The sequence below is a fragment of the Lathamus discolor genome, chromosome 2 (assembly GCF_037157495.1).
Source record: "Lathamus discolor isolate bLatDis1 chromosome 2, bLatDis1.hap1, whole genome shotgun sequence".
NCBI lineage: Eukaryota > Metazoa > Chordata > Aves > Psittaciformes > Psittacidae > Lathamus > Lathamus discolor.
The window spans coordinates 28,169,481-28,182,912 of record NC_088885.1 but is presented as its reverse complement, the minus strand read 5'-3'; the positions used below and the strand labels follow the sequence as shown (position 1 = coordinate 28,182,912).

At 38.7% G+C, this 13,432-nt stretch overlaps 1 long non-coding RNA gene across 2 annotated transcripts in view; it reads right to left on the bottom strand.

The window, feature by feature from the left end:
- LOC136009148 (uncharacterized) overlaps positions 1 to 13,432 on the bottom strand; it is a 38,822-nt gene that overhangs the window by 11,242 nt on the left and 14,148 nt on the right. The window contains exon 1 of one of the 2 annotated variants that reach the window (XR_010610362.1): positions 591 to 619. The exons of the other annotated variant lie outside the window; for it this stretch is intronic. This is a non-coding gene — a long non-coding RNA (uncharacterized LOC136009148). Of the gene's footprint in view, positions 1 to 590; positions 620 to 13,432 lie in introns of those variants that run through there. 2 annotated transcript variants of the gene reach the window in all.

The window sequence follows — 13,432 nt, the reverse complement described above, 5'->3', positions numbered from 1 at the left end:
TGTTGTATCAATGTTTTTTTACTTTGAGCTTCCTAATAATGCCAGTGGTGAAGGAATTGAGAATATCTGAGGAAATATCTGAATAAACTTGTTAGTAATCAGTATTATGAAATGGTTTAAGACCCTCTGCCACCCACAGGCAGCTAGTTCTCCGTAGCTCCTAGGTCTTGTTGCAGCATCAGCTCATCATCCCTCCCACCAAAAGAAATGCATCTGCAAGAGGCAGCTATAGTATATGGATTCCTGACCTTAGCAGCTGTGAGGTCATAATCAATGCTCGTCACAGATCCTGAGTAGTGACAGCAACTAGATCCCACGTACCAGCTCCTCTGACATCCTAATTTAACAGAAATTATAAGACCATATATCTAAATTTTCAGTGCAGCAAAATCTTGCCTTTGGTTGGCCCAGCCTGTTTTCTGCAAGTTCTGGACACACTGGGAGACTTTTGTGGGAAGCAGCACTTCAGCTGAGCTGACAATGAAACAGGAGCTGTCAGTTCCCATTGGGGTTTGGGTATTATTTTTCTCCTAAAATGTAGCACACTTCCTCAAATAAGCTTGCACCAAATTCTGAATTCAGATGCTTACCTTTTTGAAAAAGCCTAGACCCTTGTTACACTGGCATTTGAATTCATTAATAGCAGGAGTTGCTTCTTCCCTGCAAATCAAGAACTTGCATCAGTGAAAAGCAGCAGTTTCCAGCCTTCCTCAGTCTACCCTGAAGTCAGCACTGAAGTCACAGGGCAACCTGTGACAGGCAGATGATCACCTTCTGCCTGAACTCAGTGGGAGAGGAGATTTTTCCTGATTAAAAACAGTATTCTGCTGATTGGCAGCAACTTCTCTCCTCTTAGAGCAAAGGGCTGCTTTGAAACCATGCTCTAACTTTGTCATTACTGTTGGGTTTTTTACTTGCTTATAAACAAACAAGAGACAGGTTTCTTGTACTGATACTAATTACATTAGTGTGGAAAACATTCCTACTCATAGCAGTGTATATTTGAATATGGAAAAAATATCTTTTTGTTGAACACAGGTGGTCAGCTCATGCTGTCCCTTTTTGCCCTGATTATTACCATCCACAGAAGAATATTCTTAGCCATTTTTCATAGCAATCACCTCTATCCTCACTGAAATTTGCCTTAAAGAATCTAGGATTCTCTTCTTTCCTTTTTTCTTTTTCCAGATCTCTAAAATAAGCCTTGTTTCACCAAGTTTCTTGGGCTATGGTTTGTCAGCTGCAATATTTTTGATTTCAAGACTTTCAGTAAATTTGAGAAAGAAAAATACAGTGTATATTTGATAAAGAAAAAAGGTGTATATTTCATATTTACCTTTCTAAATCAAATTTTATCCTTCCTTTTTTAAACAAGAAAAGACGTGATTTCCTGGATGTGTTTGTCCTGAAGTGGACTTCACCAGACCGAATATAAGTGATTATAATCATATGCCAAACACAAGTCTTCACTCACAGTCTTGTAAATTAGGATGGAAGAGCAATACCTCATACTTTGCTCATACTGCTTGATTTTTGGTTGAAATACACAGCTTTTCCAAAACACTTCTTAATAAGAGGTTAGCACTCTCACTCTGGCATCTTTCACAAGCAATAAGTTCCATGTGAAGGAGGAGAAAAAGGAATCTTTAAATGCAACCCTATTTGCAACTTTCCCAGTGTGACTATTTGTGTTTGCTGGCCTGAGGAAGTACAAAACAGTTGCTCCCTCATCCTTTCCAGTGTGACACTGAGTAGAATTTTCTTTTATGTTTGGCACTGATTAAGAAACAAGTTGAGAGATCACTTTTGGCATACCCCCTCTATGCCAGTGTTTTATTTATAGCTCTCTTCTATGCTGCTATATTATTTATAGTATTAAATATATAAAGAGATTATAATGCAGCAAAAAAGGCTATTATGGACAAACAGAAGCTGATTTGTCCAAAAGCCATGCTTATGAACAAGACCACCTGGCTTAACACACACTGATACTCAACCATATACAGAACTGAGACACTTTATTTACTTTTTTATTCAATCAGATATTTTATCTGTGTTCCACACTAATGCATACAATACAGGACATTTCCTTCTGAGGAACTGACATGAATCAGATCTTATCTTCTAGGAGAAAACTGTGTTCTGAGTTTTGCTCTGAAATCAGGCCCTTGAACATCTTTGCCACCTGGAAGTACATTAGCATTAAACAGAGCATTTATCCCACAGATTACTATGTAACTATTGTAAATAATATATAAATACTTCAACTTTACCTTAGCTGAGCACTACTTTCAGTACTGAACTCATTTTATTAATGCTTTTTATTAGAATTGTTAGTAAATCAATCCTCTACCTTCTCCTCAAGGCAGTCAGCTCCTCCTAGTGGCTACTCGCAACCTCCAACAAAGCAGACCCAGGATTTTCTGTTTGTCCTCGGTCTTCACTGAGCAGAGCAGCGAGGGTGGATCTGTAAATTACTTTTCCTCCTTAAAATAAAAAAAAAATAAAAAAAAAAAAAGAATGGGCAAAGTTTTTGCCATTCAAAGCTATTGATAAAAAAAAAAATAAACTGCAACAAATGTTCTTCTTATTCCTCGCATTAAAGCTTCTCCTTTTCATAGCCTGAATCTTATGAGTCATACAAATGTGAGCTGTAAGAGTCTATACTGTTCACTTACTCATATTCCTGCTTCTGCTACATCAATGCTTTTTGAAGTGTTTTGTAAAGCTGAGCAGTAAAAGCTAAACTATTCTATAAACTGAAGGATAAAATACTGAAAGAATATTTGTAGCAATATCCTTTTCAGATCTTTCCTTCCCTTAATTTCAGCAACACCATTCACACAAGTAGTTACACACGTTTGCGTGATTGTCAAAGTGGGCCTCTGTCACTCAGCCAGGAACACATTTATGACAATCTGCCCGGTTTTCCTTCCTCAGTTTTACTGTTTAACTGGCTACTTGTGCCATGACGTTTCACTTGTTGAAATTGCCCAGTTAAACTTGAACAACACCCAACATTGTCACTACGGTTGTCACTTCCCTTTTCTTACATCTGAGCACTATAAAAAAACACAGTAAAAAGCCCAGTCACTCTCCCCCTCCTTGTATCTTCATAGTACATTTGGAGAAATGTCTTAATGAAAATACAACTGCCAAACTGCAAATATCAGTGCAATAGAAAAGCGGCTCATACAGTGAGAAGAACGGCTCATACAGTGAGACCTATATATTGAATTTATTATGTAAGACCATGCGCAAAACTTAGTTACCCCTTGACATGTAAATTTATTTTTTTTTTTCAAAACAAATAAAAAATAATGTTGGGGAAAGAACATAAGAAGTTTTAATAAAATCTACTGGCAACAAACTATCAGCTGCATGGCAGGGTGCTATCCACCCAGTTTTCAACATCTGCTGCCATTGTTCAAGTCACTGCACACCACCAGCAATTTCCAGATTTTAGGTTCCTATATCAAGGCAGTATTCTCAGTTAACTAGTAAAGATGTGCTTTTGGTGGCCTTAAAGTACCAACAAACATCCCACTTTTCAGAAGCAGGTATTTAATGCTTTGTGAGAAATAAGGCATCGTGCATCATGCCAGGCACCTACAGACAGAGCCAACCCAAATCAATAGCTACGATCTTAGCAGGAGGTTAAGAACCCATGCACAGCACAGCAAGCAGACAAGACAAGCTTCATTTCTGATACGAATACACAATACACTGAAGAAAGCCTACAGGCATTGAATGTTTGAGGATCAGTATAATTAGCTTACTCAACTACTTTGATATTGAAAAATACAGCCTTGTGTGCCAAAGCACATAGGCAACAATTAGCAAATAAAATTCTGACTCTAGCCATTGGGAGGGAGAGAACTGTAGAGACTATTTTTAATATCAATAAAAGAATACAATAAAAGCTTTCTGAATGCCCTGCATATGATTTTTGGGGAAAAATGGGGGGATACCTTGTGGCCTAAGGCAGGTTGCTATAGCTCTTAAATTCACACGGGTTCATGCCTTTCTCTACAAATGTAGAAATGGTCCAGGGTTTTATTGTTACACACATTTCCAAGATTGGGATTTTAATTTGCACTGTATGTATGAAAGTCATCTGACCAATAAATCTTTCTGTAGTTGACTGTTGAAAATGGCTTCACGCCAATGCTGAAAAATGTTCACCTGAAAGTAACCCCTTTTTATTTCTGTAACAGCTTATTTTCAACTGAAAAATTATTAGTTATTATATTGATGCCTTAATCTAAACTGAGATCAGGGATTTACTACATAAGATGCCACACATAAAAACACCAAGGAACAGTCATCGAAAAATTAATTTGTGACTCATATAGAATCATAGAATGATAGAATAGTTAGGGTTGGAAAGGACCTCAAGATCATCTAGTTCTAACTCCCCTGCCATGGGCAGGGACACCTCACACTAAACCATGTCACCCAAGACTTCGTCCAACCTGGCCTTGAACACCGCCAGGGATGGAGCACTCACAACCTCCCTGGGCAACCCATTCCAGTGCCTCACCACCCTAACAGGAAAGAATTTCCTCCTTATATCCAATCTAAACTTCCCCTGTTTAGGTTTTAACCCATTACCCCTTGTCCTGTCACTACAGTCCCTGATGAAGAGTCCCTCCACAGCATCCCTATAGGCCCCCTTCAGATACTGGAAGGCTGCTATGAGGTCTCCACGCAGCCTTCTCTTCTCCAGGCTGAACAGCCCCAACTTCCTCAGCCTGTCTTCATAGGGAATGTGCTCCAGCCCCTGATCATCCTCGTGGCCCTCCTCTGCACTTGTTCCAACAGCTCCATGTCCTTTTTATGTTGAGGACACCAGAACTGCACACAATACTCCAGGTGAGGTCTCACAAGAGCAGAGTAGAGGGGCAGGATCACCTCCTTCGACCTGCTGGTCACGCTCCTTTTGATGCAGCCCAGGATACAGTTGGCTTTCTGGGCTGCGAGCGCACACTGAAGCTGGCTCATGTTCATTTTCTCATCGACCAGCACCCCCAAGTCCTTCTCTGCAGGGCTGCTCTGAATCTCTTCTTTGCCCAATCTGTAGCCGTGCCTGGGATTGCTCCGACCCAGGTGTAGGACCTTGCACTTGTCGTGGTTGAACTTCATAAGGTTGGCATCAGCCCACCTTACAAGCGTGTCCAGGTCCCTCTGGATGGCATCCCTTCCCTCCAGCATATCAACCGGACCACACAGCTTGGTGTCATCAGCAAACTTGCTGAGGGCACACTCAATCCCACTGTCCATGTCAGCAATGAAGATGTTAAGCAAGACCGGTCCCAACACCGATCCCTGAGGGACACCACTTGTTACCGGTCTCCAGACAGACATCGAGCCATTGACCACAACTCTTTGTGTGCGGCCATCCAGCCAGTTCTTTATCCACCGAGTGGTCCATCCATCAAATTGATATCTTTCCAATTTAGAGAGAACAATGTTGTGTGGGACAGTGTCAAACGCTTTGCACAAGTCCAGGTAGACGACATCAGGTATATATAGGCAAGACAGATTCAAAGGAAATACATTCCACTTCCTATTAGACACTGAGGTTTAGGAAACTTGAGCTGAGTGAAAATCTTTATTCTTTTCTGTATCAAAAGACTTTCCTTCTACTAAGAATTATTAGTTATATTCCTAGACTTACTTAAAACAATGACAACTGGCATTAGTCAGTGCTTTAAGATTATAAAATATGTAATAAGATTATTCAGTGTTTTAAAAAATACATCCCACACTTGAATGAAAATTTGAAATTTTGTAGTTTTCTGCAAAATTGATAACCTGCATGAATTTTGACTCAGGATTATCAAATCAAGCCTTTCACTAGTGTAATTAAGGAAAAATAATAATAATAAAAACAAAACAAAACAAAACAAAAACACCAGACTTACTCTTTAAAAAATACAGAACATATTAAGACCATGCATACGGATATTTTCAGAAACTGGATCCATGGACAATTAGTTTGTTAAGCTATTGAAAATTACTTTTAATTCCAGTCTGAGCTCTGCAGCCAGCTTTTGACCCCATGTTGCCTGGAGAGCTCAGTTGTTCTTTGCTAGTAAAAGAATAAAAAAGTAGACCAAACTAAGCAAAATTAATTCTGTAGCTGTCAGGAAAGCCTATAATATATTCTGCTCAGCCCTGGAGTTGGGACAATTTCTAAAATAGCAGAACAGCAACTGACTCAGAACCCCATCTAAAGCTGCCCAAATTCAATAAGAATTCTTTCTGTGAGTCTAATGGGATTTGGGTCATAACCTCATGCATTAAACTAATTTATATACAAAAAAATCTATTTCCTTTTACTTTCAATTAATCAGAGGGCTGGGTGTGACCTATTGGTGGAATGGTAAATAATACAGAGAGCAGGTCACTTGTAGAGTGACGTGGATCGCTTGAAGAGGTCAGCTCCATCCAACATAGGTTTTAATGCAGCCAAGTGCAAGGTCTTCTACATAGAAATAAGGAATATTTGTAAGATGAGACATGCTACTGCAGAGAGCAATGATTCTGCCTCAAGGCTGATAATAAATGACTATAACAGTAGATGACCAGCTGAACCTGATTTCCTTCAGTGAGCTAACATGATCCTTAATTGATTTACAAGCAAGGGAACATGATAAAAGGGGTAAGGCAGCATTAATAGCGCCATTACTGGAATTCTGTGTTCAGGATTAATATCTATAATTCCTAAAAGGACACCAAGGTATTGGAAGCAATTCTGGAAACATGCAATGATGCAGTCTTTAAAATATGCCTCACTGTGAGAGACGGGAAAAACACAGCCTATTTAGTTGATCTGTCAAATGACCTGGAGATACCTTGCACATTGGTTACATGGAAAAAAACATTTCTGAGAGTAAGTGGAAGTTTAACCTGGCAGGAAAAGGCATAACAAGATCCAAAGCAAATCTAAACCAAATGTGACTAGAAGCAAAGGGGGGATTTGAGACAGTGAAGAGAAATAACGTTTGGACAGAAAGGGATATTACAATTAACCAGCATTGTATCATTTATGTAAGACTTTTTTTGCCATCTTTTACCCCAAAATAATTGTGGTTTGTTAAAGAAACTAATAGATTGACTTGTAGTATACTGGACCTGACATAGGCATCAGAGATAACAAAAGAGGAAGTTGCGCAACAAGTTTAGGGGAATGAATGGTCTTGAAGCTAGTGCATACAAGGTCTGCTGTGTTGCTGATTTCACCTGAGAAGTACAACTAATAGATAATCTGGTACATTGGCTGTACTCCTGGTTGGCTGTATATTGGTGTAGAAATGAGGACCTGATTTGACCTGAGTCCATTCAGGATATGTGTTTGAGCACTGCTGTGTTTAGCAGGAATTGTTATGTACAATATATCAATGCAATGGTTCTAGTATGGTTATTGTGGTTATTCTGTCGGTCACTAAACTATTAATCTTCTGAAAGTAGAATTTGGTTAACAGGGATATGTCCATCCATCTACATATCAGTGGATATAGTCCGTATATTGAACGTATTACCTGAGTTAATGTAACGTAATGGGGTGGATAGGTTAAGGTTGAAGGTGATTACAGGTAGCTATAACATCTTTTTACTTTGCAACAAGAGAAAGATGGATACATGATAGTTATTTGCTGAACCACATGTGACATCTTTTCCAGGTTGAGTTTGATAGATGGCCCACCTGCCTGAGACCATATTGATGACAATGTCATTAGGTTTGGAATCCACCATGGATGTTACAAACCCTTACGCATGGAGTTTTGTACATGCAATGTCACTAATGAGCGCCAGATCTTATTCTCCAGTTGCAGATGCATCCACCACCCTAGTAGGAGGCTAAAAGTCTATATAGCATGGATTTGAACCATGGAATTAACTGTCCATTTGGACACCAAATAGATTAGGATTCCAGCAAAAGTTTTTATGCCCAGGGTACCTCACAGAATCTGTGCCCTGGGACTAAACTACACAGTACACAAGGAGGCTCACCCAAGGGGCCATCCACTGGACAGGTCTTCACCATCCCCTGCCAACTGTGAACTACCAAATCCCAGTAAATCCTGTCCTAAACACTTGCTGCAGTAGGCACACTATGTTATGTCCATCAGGTACTGTGGGAACTCATTTCCTGCTACAAGTGCAATGATGGTTGTGGGGATGTGACACTAATGGCCTGGAATTTTTGGCATTGGGATGATGGAGGAGGACCAGCAATGCTTTTGTTTGCCTAATGCACAGCCACTGCTTTGCTGCCAAGGAGCAAAGACTAAATGCCTCAACAGGGAAAGGGCAACTACAGGTCTGAGTTGCCACCACCACTGATAGAACAGCTGTGAATTTATTTCGCCTCATAGGAATATCAAACCCCAGTAAGAACTTAAAGAGTTGGTGGGAATAACATTTAAACATTTCTGTTCTACTTTATCAATCCTTCTCACAGTAATCAGGAAGAATCAGACAATGGTGAGCAAATAAAAAGCTAAAACCACTAAACACATAAGAAAATCTAAAGGGCACTTAATAAAACTCTTTGATTTGCTATTTGAACTTTTTATACACTCAATCATAATTAATTTTGATGATCTTAAGATAAATTAAAAGCAACGGGTAGCACTGAATTGAAGGAAAAGTATAAGGACACCTTAATGGAGCCACCCAACATAGTGCCCTGTAGGCAACCATAACTTAATTTAAAAGCACACTTGATATGCAGAAATACACCCAAGTAAAATGGCAGGTGATCCTCAAAACAGAATAAGAAGTAGCTGTTGCATCCATCCTCACTCACAGTAATTCTGTATGAACGTGGTGCTTTTCATTAAGCGATCAATAATATATTTAATTAGTTCCAGGACACTGAATACAACCCACCAGAAGCAATCTTACTCCACACTTTTGAGTGTGAATACCACAATTAAACCAAGAAAAAAAATTAGTTTTTCTGAAATCTGAAGGGTTTTGAGTTGTAGAAGCCCAATTACAAATTAACAAGCTGTGAATAATCAGATTAAAGAAAACCCCACAGTTCCAAAGCTGCATGAGCTTTTCTCATAAAATCTCTAAAAACTTATTAAGTTAAATAGTAATTGGTGACAAATAAGACCACCAATCATAGATAACAGAATCAGTGTTTTTCACCTCTAGTTTTGGAAGTAATACCTGGCCTTCTGGGAGGACCATAATCTTTCTGCAACATAGGCGTTTAAAATATACACAAATAATGACACAGCTTTGTGCAATTCCAGGGTACTAACAAATATATCTGTGTTTGAAAGCATCTGATCTTCCATTCTTATTACAGTACAATGATAGACTAGATTTCCAAATGTATTCATCCACCTGCTCCCATTTAGAGTGTGAGATACTGACTCTTAGAGAATGTTTGGAAATCTGGTTTACTTCATTATGGCACTAGACTGGAGATAACCATGTCTTGAAACTCATCCAGGTCTAGATGCTAAGGACTTCTGAAAATCTTTCTGGCTTCATATCAGCATACTAATATCAACTAGCATGTATACATTTCATGTGGATAAGATGCATCTCTTCATCATGTCTGTCATTCAATCTTGACATGGTAATTTTTAAGTTCTAAGAAGGAGATAATTTTATCTATCACTCTCCTTTTAGCATGTGAGAATGTAAAATCAAACATAGTGAATTTGTCATTCAGTTGCAAACTCTCGCTGAAGTGAATGACCCTTTAAAAGTGTTAGGAAGCCAGGCCACTCAGAATATGAGAGGCACATTTCAATCTGGTTGCATCGGAAATACTCAAGAGTAAGAATGAATAGCGAGGAATGTATTTTTCAGGCTTTACAAAGCACCTGTATTTTTGGGGACAAGCTGAAATTGTGAGAAAAATTAACCCAATAAAGCAAAAGCATGAGAATAAGGAAAAGACTGTGTCCCAGGGACTTTGCAATCTATTCATTGAATGCCGTAAGTGCTGTTCAGGCAGAACCTTACAAGCATATTGACTAAGAGATGATTATTCAGAGACTTAATGACTAATTTCAGGAGTAAATTACTGTAGATTTAGGCCTGTAAAAACAGGGTAAACTTCCTGTATGGAGTCAATGCAAGCAAAAGAAAGGATTGCCCAACAGCTAGGAGATTTGTTTAAAACTTAGAAGACTGGGATTTATATTTTTACTCATGCATAAACTTTCAACAAATGACTTAAGTCAAGAACCTACTGGCTAATAATATAACACAGCTAAACTCTCTTCTCTCCCACAGCTATTGTCCAAACTATTTACTGTGAACATTCTTTGCTCCAAACTATGCCTGACGATTGTCTGAGAAAGTATTAGATGATCCAATAGAAAACTGTGCCAAGGAGCATGCTAATTATAGTTATACATTGTGGACGATTGGATGCCTTTGCTTAAGCCTGTATACCATCTCTATTTAATATGTTACTGTAGCTAAATCCTTTATGAATGTGTGACAAATGCTAAAAAGAGCACTTTGTATTGTGCAGTACTCTAGTACTATGGGAAAGAAAGTTCTGTGAAAACAATAAACACTTTCTGTAAAATTATTAAAATAATTGCTGATGTAGTCATGCACCCATGAAGTACAAGAGCTTCTTCTAGATTCTACTCTTCCAATCACAAGCTCTGCCTTCAAGTCAAAGCTATATGACCCTGTCAATATAGATGGGCAGATGTGAACCTGATGTCAATACAAGTGGATTGCACTCCGAAACACAAAACTCCAAAATTATATATCACAGGTTGGTAGATTTTGTGTTCCTTGAGAAAAGTGATGTATCGCTCAGACACACACAGTTTTACACTGGATCAGCCAATGCCTCCATAAGCTTATCTCCAAGCTACCATCTGTTTTAAGAATCACAGCGCAAATTTCATTCACCAGGACTAGGAGGAAACCAACCTCTCCAGAGAAAGATTTTTTTTAATAGAATTTTAGGACCAACTTCCTGAATGCGATGCTTCCATCTTAATTTTTAGCGGAGATAGAAAGGCAGCACAAGCAGTCCCTAGTGATATTTAGCATTTGAGGGAGAGGGGAGAAGGAGGAAGAAAAAACAAACAAACAAACAACCAAAAAGTCATAGTCATTTAATTTAGAGAATTAAAAGATTTAAAAGTATAATTCCACTCAGAATTATTAAGATCTATACCGGTATCATGTTTAGGTAAATTCTCACACATTTAATCCATAGAGTAATAACAGTATAGAATAGAGATTTGGCTGTTTGAACATTACTGTTTTTACCACTAGTTTTCTTTGCAAACTTCACTGATATTGCAGACAGAACCCATGCAGTGCAAATTCTCCTCTATTTCAAAGATACCAGCTTTAAAATGAAGTTCATTTTCTTGCATAAATGGGATACAATATAAAAAAAGGTTCTTAGACAACCTAACATCAAGACTGAAAAATACTTTCAATCTGTGCTAGTTAGCATAAACCAACATTATGTTTCCCTGAATGGCTATACTAAACATTTAACAAAAAATGTCTACATTTAGAAGCCATAATTTGACTGGTTTCAGTTGCATAGCTTTCTGATTACTACTATTAAAAAACTTACCATGATTCATGCCCATTTCTGAAGAAAAAAGCTGGCTGAGAACAAAAAATCCCAACAATACCTTGCACATTTTTATTAAACTATGCTTTTCCTATGAATTTGGAAGATTTAAAAGTTTTTAACTAGGATTATTTTTAATTTAAATTTTATTCCCACTGTGCAAGCTATTATTTTTATTTAACCATCAAACTGAAGAGAAAAAGAAGTAAAATAAAATCAGCATTAACACATGAAGAAAAAACAGCAGGACGTTAATGGATCTTTATTAAATAAATATTTTTAGGGCTACTTTTCAGTAAGAGAAGAATTTTAAATGAATGATTCTGCAATTGTGATGAAAAGTTAGGTGAAACTAAAAGCTACCACGTAAAATTATTGTAGAAATCTACTTTTATTGCTAGTTTTTTGGGGAAAAAAAAAAAATCAAACAGCCAAACAAACACACTCCTGTCATGGTTTAAACCCAGTCAGCCACTGAGTTTCTATGCCCCCACGCTCTTTCTGTCCTTCCTACACCCCCCCCCCACCCCCCCCCCACCCCCCCCCCCCGCTTCCCCTCCCGGAGGGATGGGGAGGAGAATCAAAAGAATGTAACTCCCACGGGTTGAGATAAGAACAGTCCAGTAACTAAGGTATAACACAAATCACTGCTGCTACCACCAATAATAATAAGAGAAATAACAAGGGAAGAGAATACGATACCACCCACAGAAACAAGCCTGACAGAGAGGAGAATGCCCTTCTGGGTAATTCTCAGTTACCTCCCCGGGCATGATGTGCTGTGGTATGGAATACCTCTTTGGTCAGTTCGGGTCAGGTGTCCTGTCTCTGCTTCCTCCCGGCCTCCCCTCCTCCCTGGCAGAGCATGAGGCTCAGAAAGTCCTTGGTCAGACTGAAACATTTGTGTTATCAGCTCTGTTCCCAGGCCGAAAGTCAAAACACAGCACTGCACCAGCTACTAAGAAGGAGAAAAATAACTGCTACTGCTGAACCCAGGACAACTCCCCAGTCCCAACAAAACAAAAAAAAACAATGCTACAGAGAAACAAATACATTCTCTAGTACAGCACAGTAATTTCTCATGACACTCTATAAGTAACCAGCTATTGCTTTAGGATCACAAAACTGAGGTTGTTGGAAGAGGGAGAGCTCAGTAAGTCTCTTATCCAAGCTACTGCTCTAAGTAGATTCGTCTATCAGTTCAGACAAGGTTGCTTGAAGTTTTTACATAAGCAGGTCTTAAAAATCTCCAAGGACAGAGTCACTAATACCACAAGATAGTCCCAAGGCAAAGAGGATACTCTAGTATGACAAGTGAGTTTCTTCTTTCCAGTCATGATGTGCAAATATACACACACATGCAGATAGACTTTTGCAGTGGGCTAGTTGTTTCCCTTCATATTATGGGCAGATTAAGCACAGTTTATAGTTTACACTTTCCAATGTTTGTTAGATCAGCCTTAGTCAAACACTACATAGTTACTTGCAGGATCCTTTTTCTAAAGGCTTGACATCCAGTGCTGATTGGGGTGTGATAGGCTGGGGTGAGAGGAAAGGTAAGTCTGGTTGCACTGTGATCACATAGGAGGACATTGTATAACCTCTTCTTGGGTTTCTATAATGTAGCTATTGGTTACATTAAGCATCGTGACTTGTTCTGTGGCTCATCATGGACACTTTCAGCTGTTTTATGTTTGAACATCTTAACAATTTGGGTGCTTTTCATCTAGATTGTAGGAACATGAGCAAGTTTTGCTGCCAAAGATAAGAACACAGCATCTCCAGCTGTCAAGATTTACTACCTCAGTATTCAAGGACAGCCTCTTTTTCTTTCAT